The 18,705-nt window shown below is 37.0% G+C and overlaps 1 long non-coding RNA gene across 1 annotated transcript; it reads left to right on the top strand.

Moving 5' to 3' along the window:
• Positions 1 to 3,274: 3,274 nt before the first annotated feature.
• On the top strand, positions 3,275 to 15,267 carry LOC137630394 (uncharacterized). Its single transcript, XR_011041702.1, has 3 exons — positions 3,275 to 3,363; positions 5,295 to 5,714; positions 15,139 to 15,267. It is a non-coding gene; the product is annotated as an uncharacterized lncRNA (long non-coding RNA).
• Positions 15,268 to 18,705: the final 3,438 nt, after the last annotated feature.

An 18,705-nucleotide genomic window follows, 5' to 3' on the forward strand; every position in this document is an offset into this window, starting at 1 on the left:
ACCATATTGAGTATAGGAATGTGATATCTGGTGTTCACCAGAGTAATGTTCTTAGTCCATCACTTTTCTTACTGTATACACATGATATGTGATTTGGCCTAGAAAACAAGCTCATTCCATATGCAGATGATACTACTCTCTTTGCCTCAATTCCATCTCCTGAATGTTTTGGGGTTGCTGAATCCCTTAATAGAGATCTAGCAAAAAATAAGTTTATGGGGAATGAAGTTGAACCCTTTTGAAACTCAAAATATGATTGTTAGTAGGTCGAGGACAGTGGCTCCTCAACATCCAGATGTCAGCATCAATGATTCTTGAACTATACAACTCCTTTAAAATCCGAAGTGTGATTCTTTATTGCAAATTTACTTTTGAGAAACACATTAAGTCTGTTTGTTCTTCAATTGCACAAAAAATTGATTTTATTGAGAAAATTATTTTTATAATTTTGGTGATCAAGCTATTCTATAGAAGTGTTTTAATTCCTTCATTCGGCCTTGTTATAAGTACTATATTGTTCTGATTGATCTTCAGCTGCTGAATCTCAAAATAATTTGTTGGACAAAAACCTGCGGTCTAATAAAATTCTTATTCCTGATGTAGATATTGATTTCTGGCACTGTCATTCAGTTAGTTCTTTACATAAGATTTTTCATAATTCTGACCATCCCTTGTATCCAGTTCTTCCTAGATTGTATCATCCTTGTTAGCGAGCAGTGTACATACTGCACGCAGACCATGCTGGATATTTCCAGAACCTCGGTGTCGATTCTGGTTAATCTTTTGTTGACACGTAGAAGAGCCCACATGATTGTTCCCTATGTCTATATATAAGGCTGATAACTGTGAATGCCCTCAGTTCTGTTTTGTCTAGTCAGTTGTACTGTATCCACATAGTGCTCCCTTTATATTTCCTGATATGTTATACTGTAGAATACTGCGTCTATCAAGATATAATATAATCAATATAGAATTGTGTCATTTCTTCATTGCCTACTGCTCTTGCCAATAACCCATTTATTAGCAATCTTGTACATAGTACTAGCTTTGCAGTTAATTCTAACTGTCATGTCTTCTCCATAATAAGGCTCAATACTACACAGTATTCTTGAAGTTTTTTCCAACTGTGACCAGATTGTAGAATGATTATCCTAATAGGGCAGTTGGATTGTGGGAACTTCAGAAGTTCAAACTTGCAGCAAACTTGGCTAGTAGGCCTACAGTGGTAACATATGGCCCTAGCATTCACATGGCAGCAGATCAATCCTAGCCCGGGACCGTGAATTTAAGGTGTTTACTGGGGAGGCTACTGCTGTGGTTGGACACCACAGTCGGGTTTTGGGCTTACCCGGCAGACGTTCTGGTGAGTATCTATTCTGATGAAATAAACTAAAACCAGACATCTTTACCTTTATATTGAAGAGTCTGACATAAGTCTCATAGTTTATATATGACAGATATGCTTTAATGATGTTATTGATCATAGAATACTTTATATTGATTATTCATTACTTCTCATGTAATTTAGTTATTTTCTTATTTCCTTTACTTGTTAGTTTACTTTTTCCTGTTGGATACCTGAGGGTTATAGCATCCTACTTTTTCAATTATGGTTGTAGTTTAACTAGAAAGGATTATAATAACTATTATTAAACTTATTATTGTTACCTACTAAGTTCTAATCCTAGTTGTAGAGGCAGGAAAGTCGCTGTTCATTATTTTGTGTTTATTATTATTATTATTATTATTATTATTTGCCAAGCTACAATCCTAGTTGGAAAAGCAAGATGCTATAAGCTCAGGGGCTCCAACAGTGAAATAACCCAATGAGGAAATGAAACAAGGAAATAATAGAATTAATTAGCAAGTAAAGTAAAATATTTAAAGAACAGTAACGACACTAAAATAAATATTTCATATAAACTATAAAAAATGTAGAAAAATAAAAGGAAGAGAAATAAGATAGAATAGTGTGTCGGAGTGTAGCCTCAAGCAAGAGAACTCTAACTCAAGACAGAGGAAGATCATGGTACAGAGGCTATGGCACTACCCAAGACTAGAGAACAATGGTTTGATTTTGGATTGGCCTCCTAGAAAAGCTGCTTACCATAGCTACTGAGTCTCTTGTAGCCATACCAAGAGGAAAGTAGCTACTGAACAATTACAGTGCAGTATTTAACCCCTTGAGCCAAGAAGAATTGTTTGGTAATATCTGTGTTGTTAGGTATATGAGGACAGAGGAGAATATGTAAAGAATATCCCAGATTATTCAGTGTATGTGTAGGCAAAGGGAAAGTGAACCGTAACCAGGAAGAAGGATCCAATGTAGTACTGTCTGACCAGTCAAATCGATCAAATAACTCTCTCGCTGTAGTATCTCAACGGGTGGCTGGTGCCCTGGCTAACCTAATACCTAAAAAATTCGTATTATGAGTTGCTCGTTCTTCAGAATTTATTATTTCAAAATATTTTATTTTATTTCCAATTAAACAAGAAGGACCTAAGTCTAGCTTTTATTCTCTTATTTAACTGTCTATTGATGTCCATACTCTTTTTTTGTGTAAGTACAGTACCAGAACTACAGTATAGTACTTATTCTAAAATGTTAGCACATGTGAAAGACTAAATTTATTGTAAAAAAATATATTTTAGTTATTTTAAAATTTAACCAGATGGCGGTGACACTGAAGTTCAGTGTTGCCAAATCCAATTATGCTGTTATGAGCGCATTTTGTTAAATGAAGCTCTATCATGAAAAACATAATTTTAATACAACTTGCTCTAGATAATTGCTGTTTGCAAAGTCACATTTGATTATATATTAATTTTCACTTATATATGGTTTACACAAAGACGAAACTAGTGGAATAGCAAAAATTTGTTGTTATCGGGGCTTCATTATACTAAAGCATGTATAGATGCAGTACATGTCAAGCTTAACCACGCTTTTCTCTAATTACTATATTTTCATATCCTTATGCAAATGCAGGATAGTTTTGAAAGTTTAGTAACCAAATTCAAAAGGAGTAAATTATAGGATTGAAGACCTGTAAGTCTTCAAACTATTGATCACCATCTGCATTATCTTAAATTTCATTAAATTCTAACAACACTACTGAAGTAAAATGGAAATGCTTACTTACAGTTACGGGAAATAAATGTAAGAAAAAGAAATGTTTGTCTGAAGTTACTAAAGAATCTCTCTTTAGCATCTTAACAAAGTTAGCACATTTAGCTTAGGATTTTGTGATTCAGTTGGTTGGCAATACCGACAGAGAGCAGTCAGAAATTGTAAACAGTCGAAGTTAGTGTAGCTCTCCTAGTGACGGTGAAAGGATTAAAATTTCGACACCTGTTATAAAGGTACATTTCCTCCTCGTGGATCCAATTTTCATGTATTTAATGTTTGCTTAGTGAAAATATCTGTAGTAAAGACATTTCTGTAAAGGTTTTCTACGTGAGGGCGTCCTAGCTAGCTTAGATATGCATGTGTTAGTTTACATTCCAAGTGCAGTAATGAATGTAAAGACGGGACTGAGGTAGACGTGAACTTGTTTCGTAATTCTGTCAATGTTATAATAACTTGGTAATATTTATTAGATACATTCATCTCGGATTAGTTATCTATGTGGTATTATTTGAATTGGTCGTAAGCTTTTCCCATCGCTACCTATTCGATTTTTTCTTTACTGTGGAACCTACAAATAGGAAAATTAGTAGTTGGATTTTATTGCTCAAGTCACGTCTTTCAAGATTCAAAACTGCTAGTTATGTGGCTCTTTAACCTTTAAGACTACCTTGTAATTCTTGAAAGTCACAATGTATAATTAAGCTCATTTATGTATATTTGCACAATAGGCCTAGGCCTAGGCAGTAGTATGATACTTGTAATTTCATGCCATGTGCAAGAACTTAGTATTCCCCAATATATTATTGATTTGTTCTCTTCATTTATTTATTTCCTTATTTCCTTTCCTCACTGGGCTATTTTTCCCTATTGGGGCCCCTGGGCTTATAGCATCCTGCTTTTCCAACTAGGGTTGTAGCTTGGATAGTAGTAATAATAATAGAGATTAATTTGTTTCTGTGGGTGAGATATAATTAAAAACGAATGGATTATATCAGTTAGAAAGTGGGGATATGCACAACTCTCACCTTAGGCCGATGGGTTTATGACTTGCTCTTTGTGATCGGTATCGAGCCTGCCAATAAATATAGTGGGCAAAGTCCAAGGTATTATTGTAGTGTATTACAGGGCAATGTAACCTAGGAAAAAACTAGGGTAGTTTGTAGCGCCACAGCCAAGCGTCCTAATTTGCTTATTATCGCTCCGACTGTTATCTTGTATAGAATAAAAACGTTTGGAAATGGTCTACGGATCTTAAATATGTTCGGAGGGGCGCAGCCCCCCTGGGTAAGGTCACGTCTTTTAGCATAGGTTAGGTGGGTTTTTTAAGTTAGCTTCTCCTGTCGTACTTGTAGGTAAGGAAACTGTTGTGGAAGGGGGGGAGGGGCGAAGCCCCCCTGGGTAAGGATACGGCTTTTAGCATAGGTTAGGTGGGTTTTTTAAGTTAGCTTCTCCCGCCAGAATCGTTTTTAGAACGACGGCCACAGTTCAGAATATTCCCGTTTTCTACGGGATCTGGCCATCACCCTACAAAGGCTCCAAAAACTATACAGAAAATTCAAAATTAACAAAGTTCACCAGGTCTTTACCAGCCCCGCCTGACCCCTTCCTAACCTGACCTAGTGGGTCAAAAGTAAAAGAAGTACAGGCGTGCATTCTAACCTAATTTAATACATTTGATCACCTTTTGTAAACTATAAGTCATGGAAAGGGAAACAAAGCCTTCCATCCTAATAAAGTCACTCGGCAACTGCATACTTGCGAACGCAATAGAGTGATACTGCATCGTTAATATTTATCGTATGTTAAGGGCTCAGGTTTTTATTAGGAAAAATGCAAATTATATTTAAAATTTGCAATTTTGATCTCATTATCATGTATAGTTTATAGAAAGGTATAGTTTATCACTATTTTCAGTAAAATTGTACTAATTGATTATTTGCGACAAAAATTAGTATCATTTTCAAGAAAAACAGACAGTTTTCTATAGGGACAAGTTGGTTTTTACTAGGAAAGGTTTCCCCGACTGTAACTAAAATAATACCCTATTTTCATATACACAGCCCTGTGAAATACTTTATTGTATCATATGTTTATGTATGCAATCTTCAGTAGGTGAAAGTATTTTATTGACATAATTGCAGTATTTCATCTTTTATCCTTTCAGGTTGCATGGAGAGGATGGCCCTTATCAAAGTGTACTGCCTAGTGGATTGATATACACCAGTATTGGTGTTGTGAATCAAAAGTCAGAAGTATTAGAATTATATGAAATTTTCAGTAATGAAAGTAATTGTGATCTATTTTATTGATATATTTGCCATTTTACTGTGAATCAACATGCTTCAGATGGAAACATGAATGCAGAATAAGGTTATTGGAAACAAATTAATTGTTACATTTAATCCTTCACAATGGCAAATAGGTCACATAGGTTATTGAAAAAGCCTTTTAGAATTATGAAAGCCGATTTGTTGTGATATTAGTGTTATGGTTAAGCTATGAAAAATGGGGTGGTGTTTAACTTTCTCCCTTATATTACTGGAATGCATCCACTCTGCTCTGGCTTACCCCATACCACAAGATGGTAAGTTTTTACATATTTTTTTGCACCTGTAAAATTTGCAAGTTTAAATTTTGTTAATACCATTTGGCTGGTTAAAGGAAAATTAGTGGACCACAGAGTGATGTCTGTAAATTGAAGTGATTATTGACTATAGGTTAGATATACCAAACAGTATTTCAATATAAGTGGTATTAGTTAAATTTGCTGTTGGTTGGTTTGTCTTGTTTTCTATTTAGTGTGTTTTTGTTTTCTAGTTTACCTCTGCAGAAGAGAGAGTACTGTTCTATAATGTATAAAGTTCAATTGTTTCATTAAAAGTTATCCCGCTGTGTGACTTGTCTTACAAGTTCTGAGTCTCTTAGGTTAGATCATTCAATTTGGTAATAAAGATCCAAGTTCCATGTTCAGGTATTTGTTCTTACATAAAATACAAAACCTTGTCCTTTAATTAGGGAGATTATTTCACTGTAAGCTGGAATTGGTCATTGAAATTGATATCGAGCTGTCTGTTCTCTCTCCACCTTTGCCGTGACTGTTGTGTTTGCAGCATTCTTTCAAACTGTGATTTCTGTTACAGTGTTTGGTTGTTGATGACATGCACTGTAAATGGGAAATTTGTGTTTGCCAGGGAGAGGGCAGATGCTGCAACCGCTTCATATCGAAGACGGATGTAGATCCGCACTTCCTCTGTGCTTCGTGTCGTTGGCATTTCTGTTCGTATACGTCCCCTCAAGGCAAGTGTCAATCTAGGCCTCTGTTGCAGGTGGCAGGCTTATGCTTTGAATGGAAAGAACCATACTAGGCGTTCATCGGGGTCTGATTTGAGCAATGTCCAAGAAGACACTGGCAAAGGCTGCTGGCTCTTTGGGGAGTGTGTCTGCAGTTTACGCCCCTGGATCGGTCACAAGTAAGACACAGAGGTTCGGAAAGCAATGTTCGTCATTGGCTTCCTTTTCAGTCTTTGCCAGTGTGCTGGGAACCCCGAGTGTTTACCTCATCCCCTCTTCTTTCCTGGACATTGGATATCAGCTCCTCCCTCCTTCATGCCAGGATTGCTAAAGAAAGGAGGGCACCATTTGACGTTGTTCTGTAACACGTGTGCTTTAGTGGATGAAGAATGTGGGGCGGTAGCCCATACTCGCCATGTGTCCTGGCATGAGACTGTGCTTGACCCTCTTCCCTGACTAGTTGCACCATAGCACAGTGGTTGCATACCAGATCTTCTGGGCTTTCCTGTGCCTTCATCGGCCCCTGAATACGAGCGTTGTTCTTTCCTTGGGACGGAACGGATGTCTTCGTGAGGGGGAGTAGATTCTCCAGAGCATGTTACCTTACCCTCGTCCATGGCAATAGACAGGGTTGCTCAGGAGTTTGGGACTTCAGTTCGAAGCCCACTGAGACTGACTCCCATAAGTCAGAAAGTTCTTTTCTGGAGGTCCTTGTGCCTATCCGTGAGTGCAACAGCCTAGGGGAGGCAACTGAGGTCCCCATTGGTAATTGATCATCATTTGTGTCCCTCAGGGATGGAAGCCCTCACTGGCGTTGCCTTGGTTGGACCTTGTGGACAGCCCCGGACCAGGTGGATGATCGATCTGTATCTGAAAATGTGCTCATTTTAGGAAGGTTGAACAAGAGCTTGCCTCCTCCACTTTGTAGGCCGTGTTGAAGATTCTGTACGCCTGAGAGCGTCGCGTTTGCACCTTTGTAGGTAGACCTGTCAGTTTGCGCCATGAAGAGAGAGATTCAAGGTGCAATGCATATCTTTCTAAGCCATGGAGGCTTCAGCCTTTTCCTCTCTCCATGCTTGTCCCTCTTTTACTAGTGGTAGGGCCTGTCTCCTGTTGTAATTGAGTTCCTTATGGAGCACTCATCAATGACAAAACCCCCTGGTCTTGTGGTCATAGGTGGAAGCGATGATATAGAAGAACGAGCTTGAAGTAATTTGTCAGATATTTTGGCTTTTACAGTAGCCTTTTCCTGGTGAAAGGTAGACCAGTCATCGACCTCTCTCCACTGAACAAGTTTATGCACCAAACACTTCATGATGGAATTATGGTACAGTATACCAGATCAAGATTTTGTGCTTCAGACTGTGTACGTCTCCTTATGTATTCACCGTGGTAGCTGCTTCGGGCCCCTTGTTAGGGACATGTCTCTTGATGTACTTCAATAATTGGTTGATCCTGGCCTCCTCAGAGAGGCAGTATTCAGGATCAAAATTGGATTCTCAATTTTTGCCGCGATCTGGGGATTTTGGTGTACTGGGAGAAGTCGATTCTCATGACAAAGCGTGGGTTAAAATACCTCGACATGCTGATAGACTCTGCAGCAGCAAGAGTCTTTCCCACAGCAAATGCAGGGAGATTGTGTAACTCTTTCTGTCAAAGACAGTCGTTTCAGCTCGGCAATGGCAATGTCTTCTCGGACATTCACCAGGGATTACTTCACTGTTGTCTGAAAGATCATTATGTATCCACCAGGAGTCTCCCGTGTCACTCTGTGCTAGTGTTACAGGAGGGCCAGAGTGATCTGGCCTGGTGGTTTAACGAGAACAACCTCACTAGAAGATTCCCACTTGACTTCTCACTTGTGGGTTTGCATCTGTTCTTGGACATATTGAAGGACTGGTAGGGAGCACTCCTGGATGACCTGATCGCTTCATGGTTGTAGACCAAAGAGAGGAAAGACATGTGCACCTCAACGTCCTTGAGATGCAAGTAGCCTTGAGGGTCTTGGAGGCATTCCAAAACATTTCAGGAAGCACTCAGTAGTGCTGGTTAGCAAAAGCATCACTGTAGTGGTTTACATCAACATGCAAGGTGGCGTGATCTCGCTCACACTCAGGCCAAGACCAATGTACTTGGGGACACACTCAGTCGTCAGGGACAGATTGTAAGAGCAGTGTGGTCCCTATATCCTCTTGTGGTGGGAAAGAAGCGCTTCTTTCCCTTTGGTGCTCTCCAGGGATCAATCTTTTTGCCACACGATTTAAAAGGAAGCTCCCTGTTTCAGACCCATGGGCAGTGTTCGAGGATGCCTTCCAACACCCGACGGATCACCTGGATGTTTAAGCCTTGCCCCCGTTCAGCCTGATCCAACTGGTAATAAGGTAGTAGGGCATGATGCCGAATACACTTATGCCAAAAGACAAGAGGCCAAAGCCATGAAGCCAGACGGACAGTTAGCTGAACATACACAGTCTTAACGAACAGGATGGAGAATGGAAAATTTAGTTTTATGACACATTTAGTTTTACGAGCATTTTGCTGAGGAAAAGATACAATGAAAATAATAAAAACTGGAAATGAATAGGATAGATAATTAAAATCCTTTTCCATGAAACTTTCTTTTGAAAGAAAAATTGGAAACAATGGCATTCTTTAAATAATAATAAAGCCAAATAAAACAGTGCAAGTGATATACAACTTATATACTAGCATAAAAGTCAATTAGTAATTCAAAAAGCAAGTAAAGACAAACATTTATTATATATATATATGAACATTTTAACTATTGTAACCATTATTCGTAGCTGTCGTGCAAAAAAATTATTAAAATAAAGCAAGAATAAAACCTTTTATGTAAAATATAACTTGAATCATAAAATGAAAATATAAAGCAAGAATGAAACCTTTTATGTAAAAAAAATTGTAAGCCAAGGCAAAATGCAAATAGGCTAGACTCAAGTCTTTGGTTGATATATATTTTGTTTGTCCATGAAATATTAATTTCCACAAATGTCTGCTTGATTAAAACTTCATTTGTAGCTTGGTCTTTTCTTGTAATTCTAAGAAGCTTTCGTAATGTGAGATGCATTGTATTTTTTTTTTTTTAAGCTGCATGCCAACCTTCAAGTGAATTGTTATTTGCAGGTAAATTATCCACAACGAGTTCACGTGAACTGACCATAATAGCCTTTCTACCATTTCATCGATTGTAGGATCTAGTTGAACGAGGAAATTTTTCAGATAATTCTCTCTTAAGGAACTCTGTGATCAAGCTCAATGATTAGAAAATTTCCAGCAAAAAAATAAAATTCAACCATTTGTTTTTATATTTCCCATGTTACCAATAGCAAAATTGATCATTGTTCTCCTTGTTTCAATAACAAATTGGTAATTTTTCATTAAAAAAGATTTACCTTTATGGTAATTTAATTGAGGTTTATGGTAAGTATCTAATTTACGACCAACCCAAGATTGCTTTGACTTGTCCATTTTTTTCCTTTCCATTCAACTTCATGTTCATTAGGCTTCTTGGCATCAGCCCCTTGTCTTTCTGCTTAAGTGCATTCGGCATTGTGTCCGCACACGGGTAATCAACAGGGTACTGAGTACACCAGGAATAAGGATTACCCTGGTGGTTCCCAAATGGCCACATGTCAAGTGGTATCCCAAACTGCTTACTCTTCTGGTCAAAATCCCTAGAGATTTGCCCCTCCTGGCCAACTCTTCTCTGTTAGCTGCACCTGCAGAGGCACCCCTGGTCCGTGGAGTACTGTAGTTAGCTCTTCACAGGTGGAGACCATATAGCATCTCCGAGCAATAGACTTTTTGCGAGAGACTGCATATATGTCTGAATATCTCTGGGGAGGTACTCTACAGATGTCTACCAGGCTAAGTGGGCCAGCCATTGGTACTGTATTGTGAAAAGGGTATTTTCCAGTCTTGCACACAGATTGCAGATTTCCTCATCTTTCTCCGCCATGAGAAGCGTCTCTCAGTCGCGGCTGTCAAAGGATACCACTCAGACTTGGGTATGGTTTGTCTTCTGAAAGGCTTAGATCTATCAGCTTCCAAGGAGTTGTTTACTTGTGAGAAACTTCGAGCAGTCTTGCCCACCTTGGGATCTGAAGCCCCCAGAGTGGGATGTGACCTTAGTCCTCAGGGTTCTGATGTATATCCAGTTTGAACCATTGAAGAGGTCGTCAGACAGATCTGACCCTTGAGACTGTCTGTATACTGGCCGTAGCATAGGCAAAGACTCTGAGTTCCACACAGTCTTTCTTATTTAGTCATCCATGCTCATGGATGGGAGGGGTTCTACCCCAGTTTCGTGCCAGACTTCGTGGCCAAGTCTCAGAATCCGGCAGCGTCCACACCAGGTTTGAGTCCTTTTTCATTCCCTCCCTCTGACAGGCGTCATGTGGTGAGTAATAAAGACAAGATGCTCGTGTCTCATGGGGTCCTTGTGGTGCTGTCTTAAAAGGACCCGACACCTCATGAGATGATCTGTAAGACTTACACTTCCACTGATGAGAGAGTAGAGTGTCAGCCAGGGACCACTGCTCACGAAATCAGGGGTATTACCCCCCACCCTCGGATTTAAAAAAAAACCTTTCGGTTGGCCAAGTGATGAGGGCAGATAACCTTCACGGCACTCAATCTGTGAGAATGTACCCACAAGTCCCTTGACACCATTATGCCTTGGACTTGTAGGGGATGCTCAAACCTTTGTGTAGCAAGTCCAGTTCCCTCATGGGACAGATTGCATCTCATCTATGGTGATGTTTTGATGTAAATTTGGAATGAAAGGTTGAACTGGCTCTTCAATTTTCTGCCCTTCTCTTGGGGGTCAGCAGTCCAGGTGTTACAAGCTGGTCAGACCAGATGCTTTTAGATTAAACTTCAGAGCGCAGATGTTTGTATCTAAAGAATTATATCTTCCCATTTCCCATGCAAGCGGGGGATGGTAAATCTAATGCCAACCTGTTATTCATATACCTGTTGTTTGATTCATACTGCCCTTCTCTAGGGCCTATCAGTTTATCAACCTTATGGTAATCAGGTAGTGATGAGTGTCCTTGCTTCTCTACTACACAGATCAATCCTGGAACACTCATGGAACTTACAGAACCTCCCAGTTTTGGTTTCAAGGAAACTTCCAACCTGCAACTAAAGGACGAGCGTTTGTATGTTGCCTTGGAAGAAATAACAAATTTAAAAAATAATTTGTATTTCTCCTAACCATACACACTTGAGTCCTTCAATGTAACTTCCCTCCTGGGTTTAAGTGTCAAACGTAAATAGAGGACGGTCTGAGAATCGGGGCTTCGCTTTGAACCACACCCTCTCCAGTAGGGTAACTGCTTGTTATCCATTTCAATCACCGATTCCAGCTCGCGCTGAAGCAATCTACCCTAATTAATGGTGTTTTATTAGAAGCTAAATTAGATATTTGTTGGAGAGTGACTGTAAATGTAATACAGGAAAATCAATTGGACGGGAGGGGGTATAAGGAGGAAATGGATGAACTTAAGACTTGAGTAAAGGAAATTTATACTGTATAATTAGGAATTTTTAAGATTCTGTGATGGCGTTTTGGGAACCAGAAGATGTTTGTGATTGTACAAGGCTAAGAACAGAATACTGTTGGTGCTTATACAGGGGAGAGGGTTGTGGATCAAAGTTTTTGTTTTCGGAAACATACATGTTAGAAGTTTAAAAGTAAAATGGAAAAAAAATTATATGGCACAACCTACATGGCTCTATAAAAAAAAAAAAAAAAATAAAACATTATAAGAATTCATGGAAGCAATTTTGTCGCTGTTGAGAATGTATGGCGTGAAAGGTAAATTGTTGAGAATTTTTTTTATGATTTAGGTAAGAGCGACTGGGTTAGTGTGGCAGTAGGTCTTCAACAATGTGTTGTCTCCACGGAGGTTTGATATTTTAATGGATGGACGATTTTGAGATGTCAGGGAAGGAATAGTGTGGAGTTGTTGGGCAAGATAATCAAGTCACGAATGAAGTATGATTGTTGTTTGCTAACAACCTAAAAACTAGCTAGAGTAAGGCTATGCGAGTAGATTGAAACTAGAAAGATGAGTAGTGAATGTTAATGTGGCAGGTGGATTGGAAATGATTGGTTTGTTCAAGTTTTTAGGAGTAGATATAATGAAAGATGGGAAGAGGGTTCTCTGAATGAAAGCGAGAAAGGTAAGCAGATTGTTTGTTAGTGTAATGGAAGATGGGAAGCGGTTTCTCTGCAAATACAATGAAGAAATGTAGTAGATTATTTGCAAAAATTTTGAAGACGAATTGTATGTGTAAAGCAAGATAGGAACTAAGAAGAGAACATTTAACCAATCCTCCATTATATAAATGAAGCGTGTATGTTAAGCATCAATGAAAGAGATTAGGAGCTATAGCTATGCGGTACTGAATTGCCGGCCTCACTGGTCCCAGTCTCTGGTTTCTAGTCAAAAATGTATAGTCCAAAAGAAGTTAAGGGGAGACAAGTAACAAGAATGTTTTAATGGATGGTGTGAAACACAAGAGCCAATACAAAATAGTGTTTTGCGTGTAGGGTATTTCAACATGTTGAGGAACCACCTGTTTATTTGTATGAAGTTAATAGTGTTTTGGACGTTGTAATATACGGTAGGTTATCTACAATTGAACTGGTAATGATCAATATGGTAGTGGTCGCTTTTCCTCTAATATATATATATATATATATATATATATATATATATATATATATATATATATATATATATATATATATATATATATCATTATTCTCTCGTATTTCTGGTTAGTACATTGGTAACATGTTAGACTGGCATTTGCATGGCCGTACGATCGAGTCCCACTTCTGCCTTTGAATTAAAGCTGTTTACCGATGAAGTAACTGCTGTGGTGAGGGTTTGGCCTTGTCCGACTGACGTTCTGACGAGTATCTCTTCAGATGAAATGGAAACTAAAACTTGATACAATTAACCATTATACCAGAATTGAAAGATGTGGTTACTAAGATGAAATAAAAATGATTATTAATTTTCTATAGTAAATACACGAGTTAGTGACTTGGCAAGTGTTACTTGATTTATTGACAGTTGTGGGTCCATAAATACAGTATGTCAGGGATTCCCACTTAAGACCCTTGTGTTTAACGTAACCCTAAGAAAGAGTAAAGAACAACGCAATCAAACGTGTAATATTAAGAGCTTGTAGATTTTTTTTACCCCCCCCCCTTTTTTTCTTTTTTTTATTATTTATGGCATGTTTTCCTATTGACATTATTCATGGATTGAAATATATAAGAGTTCATGACGTATAACTCACTTCTTATTCAGAACCAATTAACAGTCAAGCCCCCCCCCCATTCCCCCTAACTCTTATAAGGCAAGTTAAGATTGTTGAGTCCATAGTAAATTAATGCTATTAGTCTTTACTTCTCCCCTGAGAGTACTTCCACTACCACTGCCTGAGTTTTTATTAAAGTTTAAATGTCACTTAAGAAATGGACTTAAAGATAGAATTTATGACATCAATTTTTATCTTATCGTCTTATCTGTAGTTGAAAGTAAATTAAATTTAATTAGTTTCAATTAAATTTCTTTCACGATGTAAATTATTACACAATGTAACCTTCTTTTAGATTTCAGTTGTCAATATTACCATTTCATGTCGAAAATTTGTGATTTCTGCTATAGAATACTGGCCTAGATACTATACTTTAGTTCCATTAATGCCAGCGATTGACCGCATCGGTGAAGAGAGACATCACTGATGAGGGAAATTCCTTTTGATTCTGTTCCATACGAAATGGAAACAGGGCACAGGAATACCTATTTAAAGAGACTGTTGAAGTTAGTGATTTTATATGAATTACGATGAAAATGTAAGTCATCATGTTAAAAAGCGTAATTAACTAAAGCATATATATAAATATGAACCAAATACTAATGTATTTTATTCAAAGTAACGAAAATAGTAATAGATGAGATAAGCGTAAGTTGATTGGCATGAAATTAAATATTATTATTTGAGAGAAGAGGGGCCTGTCATAGAAACGAACTTGACTAAGCGGTTGAATATTTTTATGAATTACGATGAAAATTATGTAAGTCATCATGTTAAAAAGCGTAATTAACTGAAGCATATATATAAATATGAACCAAATACTAATATGTATTTTATTCACAGTAACGAAAATAGCAATAGATGAGATAAGCGTAATTTGATTGGCATAAAATATTATTACTTGAAAGAAGAGGGGGCTGTTGACTAAACGCTTGGATCCCCCATTCAGATATGTTCTCAAGGTCACATTTGATAGATGAAGAACGGTGCGAGCGAGCGAGTGCCAACCTCTTAGCAAGTAGCTTCTGTTTATTGCTTCTTAAGTGACTAATTCGTTCTGTTTTATTACACAGATGTCTAAATTTGTATGCGTATGTCGTGTGTATGACATTTATTTTCTGTACTGTATGGTTTAGAATTATCCCTTGATGAAAATATATTCCATACTACTTGATTTTAAGTTGATCTGATAGAGAGGCTGTTTTCGAATGAAAAGCCTTATTTTACACCTGTTATTATGTATTTGGTAACTTTTTGTTTGTTTTGGAAGTTTTCATAATGTGTAGCAACTGTACATGCATCTATATATACCTTAACGCATACTGATATAACTCTTCTTTCTCTCCTCGTGACAGGGCTGGATAGGGAAGACAGACGGAGTGGCAGCGAAGAGTATATGGGAGTTGTTATAGGTGCAGCAACAATCGTTTGCAGCATCACCATTCTGCTGGGCTGCATCTGCTGCAAACGCTCAGGATTCAAGGTAAGCAGAGGACCCGACACACTTGTGTTAATTTTGATGCTTTCGTGTCCCGTTTGTGCCAGTTATATTTCCTCAAAGTTGGGGGCAAATGCTGGGCCTTAACCAAACTTTACCTCTTATTAGACAACCACGGTAACCACCACCTCTAACGATTAGGAAATCAGTTATCCTTGAATAACATGGTTCAAGGACCTTTTTTTTTTTAATTCTCTTATCTGCCAAAAGCTTTTGGAACTCTTGATCTGGTTTTGTTTTGTTTCATAGTTTCTATTTTTTTTTTTTTCGCGTTTTGTTTATCAAGCCCTGGCTATAAAAGGACATTGGCATTTGCATGAAAATGAGATTATTATCCTTACATGGGGTAACCGTTTCTAGATGGTGTTTATCTTGGGACTGGAGTTACTAACGTCATCCGAAAATGCATGTAACCCGATGCTTGATATATGTGAAATTAGTTTCTTTGTCTCATCTCCATCTCAATTTGATGAGTACCTATTTCCCTTCAGCAATTAGTTTAAGTGATCTTGAAGTCTTTTTTTTATTTATATAATGGTCGCTTTTGGATGTTTTCGTTCCTTCTGGAAGGAAGTATTTTTTTTTTTCATCTTTTGGGCTGATTTAGAACCATTTTAAAGCTCAGGAAGATTATTAAATTCCGGTATTTGGATGTGACCATAATAATTGCTCTGTTTCATTACAAGCAGCGCACCGATTCAGGACGGCAGGTATGTTTTGTTAAGAATTAAAAGCATTCTCTCTCTCTCTCTCTCTCTCTCTCTCTCTGAGTGTTTTTGTAGTTCGGACATGTTACAAGACGACTCTCTCTCTCTCTCTTCTCTCTCTCTCTCTGAGTGTTTTTGTAGTTCGGACATGTTACAAGACCTCTCTCTCTCTCTCTCTCTCTCTCTGAGTGTTTTTGTAGTTCGGACATGTTACAAGACCCCCCTCTCTCTCTCTCTCTCTCTCTCTCTCTCTGCAACCAACATTTAAGGTTCTGTTGACGGAAATTTCAATAAGGCTAAAATTGCAATACCTGCTTGTGCAAGAAACTTTTTAAAACGTGAGATGTGATTTTTTAATTCTTCTCTATCTTGGATCTTTTTATGGTGCTGCGGGTCTTAGATAATTTCTAGACTATTTGAATGAACGTTATTTTAACATAAAATTGATTAAGGATTTATGTTGTTAGATATTCAGAATATTAGAAACTGTAGGTGTTATTTTTTTCCAGGTAGAGAAATGCGTTTTTCATTAGGGTAGTTTCATATTTTTCACGAGTTATTATTATTATTATTATTATTATTATTAACTATCCAAGCTACAACCCTAGTTGGAAAAGCAAGATGCCATAAGCCCAGGGGCTCCAACAGGGAAAAATAGCCCAGTGAGGAAAGGAAATAAGGAAATAAATAATTGAAGAAAACAAATTAACAATAAATCATTCTAAAATAAGTAACGTCGTCAAAACAGACATGTCATATATATAACTATTAACAACATCAAAAACAAATATGTCATAAATAAACTATAAAAAGACTCATGTCCGCCTGGTCAAAAAAGCATTTGCTCCAACTAAATATATGAATATATTTCAGTGTAAGATGGGTTGACGTGTCCATTGATATGAATTATTGAGAAGAAGTGATGGGGCATGTCATTTTTTAAAAACTATATCACATAAAAAACATAGTAAAAAAACAAATTCCTTTTAAAATGTCACCTTGAAAAAAATCTGAGGTATGTTAATTGTTTTTCCTTGAGCATAAAGTTTGCGGTTATGAGACAAAATCTCAAAAATTATGTTTAAACACATTCAGCCTTGTATTAGTTTCCGGTTCTTACAAGTCAGCATTGTTTGAGGTGTACTTTATTCGTGTGGTGTTAGTGTTTATCTTTAGATTTTGAAAGGTTAGTTTGATTAGTGGTAATTAAACCTTTCGCTTTATACCTTAGATTTCATTTACTAATTCATTTTAAATTACATAGATTTAATATATAGTTAATTATTTTTATCACTCAGATTTCATATATAGTTAATTATTTTTATCACTCAGATTTCATATATATATATATATATATATATATCACCCATATTTAGAATATTTAAAGATTATAAGTATATACTGTATATACATATATATAATTTTTTTTCATTTATTTATTTTTTTTTCCTTATCAATTGAATTTTGATAATCTTATAATTCTTTATATCCCGATTTTTTTTTTCCGGGCCACCCCTGTGAGAGTCAAGCTTGACTCATTGGGCTGGTAAAACTCCTTCTTTTAATAATAATAATAATAATAATAATAATCATGTTTTGTCGTTTTATAAATACGTTTTCTTGCCCATAATCAGTTTTATAATATTGCTTTGAATTACTTTAATATGAATACCTTTAAGAATACTTTTGTTGAACTTGTTAGAGTCACAATGTACGTTTCGTTAATTTCAGCTATTTGTGTAAGCCTTCGATAGGGGTTTCCTTTCATGGCGTCAATGTTGCCAGATAAAATTTCTAAGAAGTCCCTTATTTGTTTGTTCTGTCCAGCATTTTTTTACTTTTACTTCATGGCACTACTGTCGGGGTTTCCTCTCAATTGTACTTCATTGCTGAATGGTCTTCCTTGCCCCAGGGCTGGACGCCACCTATATATTAGTTTGTGTGTCCAAAGACTACATTTCCATGTCTTTTATAAAGAAGAGTCTTTAAATTAAGATCTGTTATTTTGGACTTCCCCCTAGAACTGTTAAGATAGAGAGAAAGGTATTAAAGGCTATTATATAAGCACCTCGTGTGTTGAACTCTCTCTCTCTCTCTCCTCTCTCTCTCTCTCTCTCTCGTGATAGTTCAGCTTAAAACTGGTCTCTGCATCTTAAGATCTGATTATCATATTGGCCAGTTTTTTAGCATATTTTAGTATTATTATTGTTATTATTATTATTATTATTATTCCTATTATTAGTATTATTATTACTAGCCAAGCTACAACCCTAATTGGAAAAGCAGGATGCTATAAGCCCAAGGGCTCCAATAGTGAAAAATAACCCAGTGAGGAAAGGAAATAAGGAAATAAATAAATGATGAGAATAAATTAACTATAAATCATTCTAAAAACAGTAACAACGTCAAAACAGACATGTCCTATATAAACTATTAACAACGTCAAAAACAGATATGTCACATAAACTATAAAAAGATTCACGTCAGCCTGGTCAACATAAAAACATTTGCTCCAACTTTGAACTTTTGTGTTAATTTTGATACTTTCGTGTCCCGTTTATGCCAGTTACATTTCCTCAAGTTGGGGCAAAATGCTGTATTTGTGGTGACCCCATGTGACCTCTATGTGATACCATATATTAGATAGTCCATTTTGAATGTCAAAACTATTTTTTTTTGTAGTAATTACGAATTTACTTCCCTCTTTGGTATTTAGA

The sequence above is a fragment of the Palaemon carinicauda genome, chromosome 38, assembly GCF_036898095.1.
Source record: "Palaemon carinicauda isolate YSFRI2023 chromosome 38, ASM3689809v2, whole genome shotgun sequence".
Classification (NCBI taxonomy): Eukaryota; Metazoa; Arthropoda; class Malacostraca; order Decapoda; family Palaemonidae; genus Palaemon; species Palaemon carinicauda.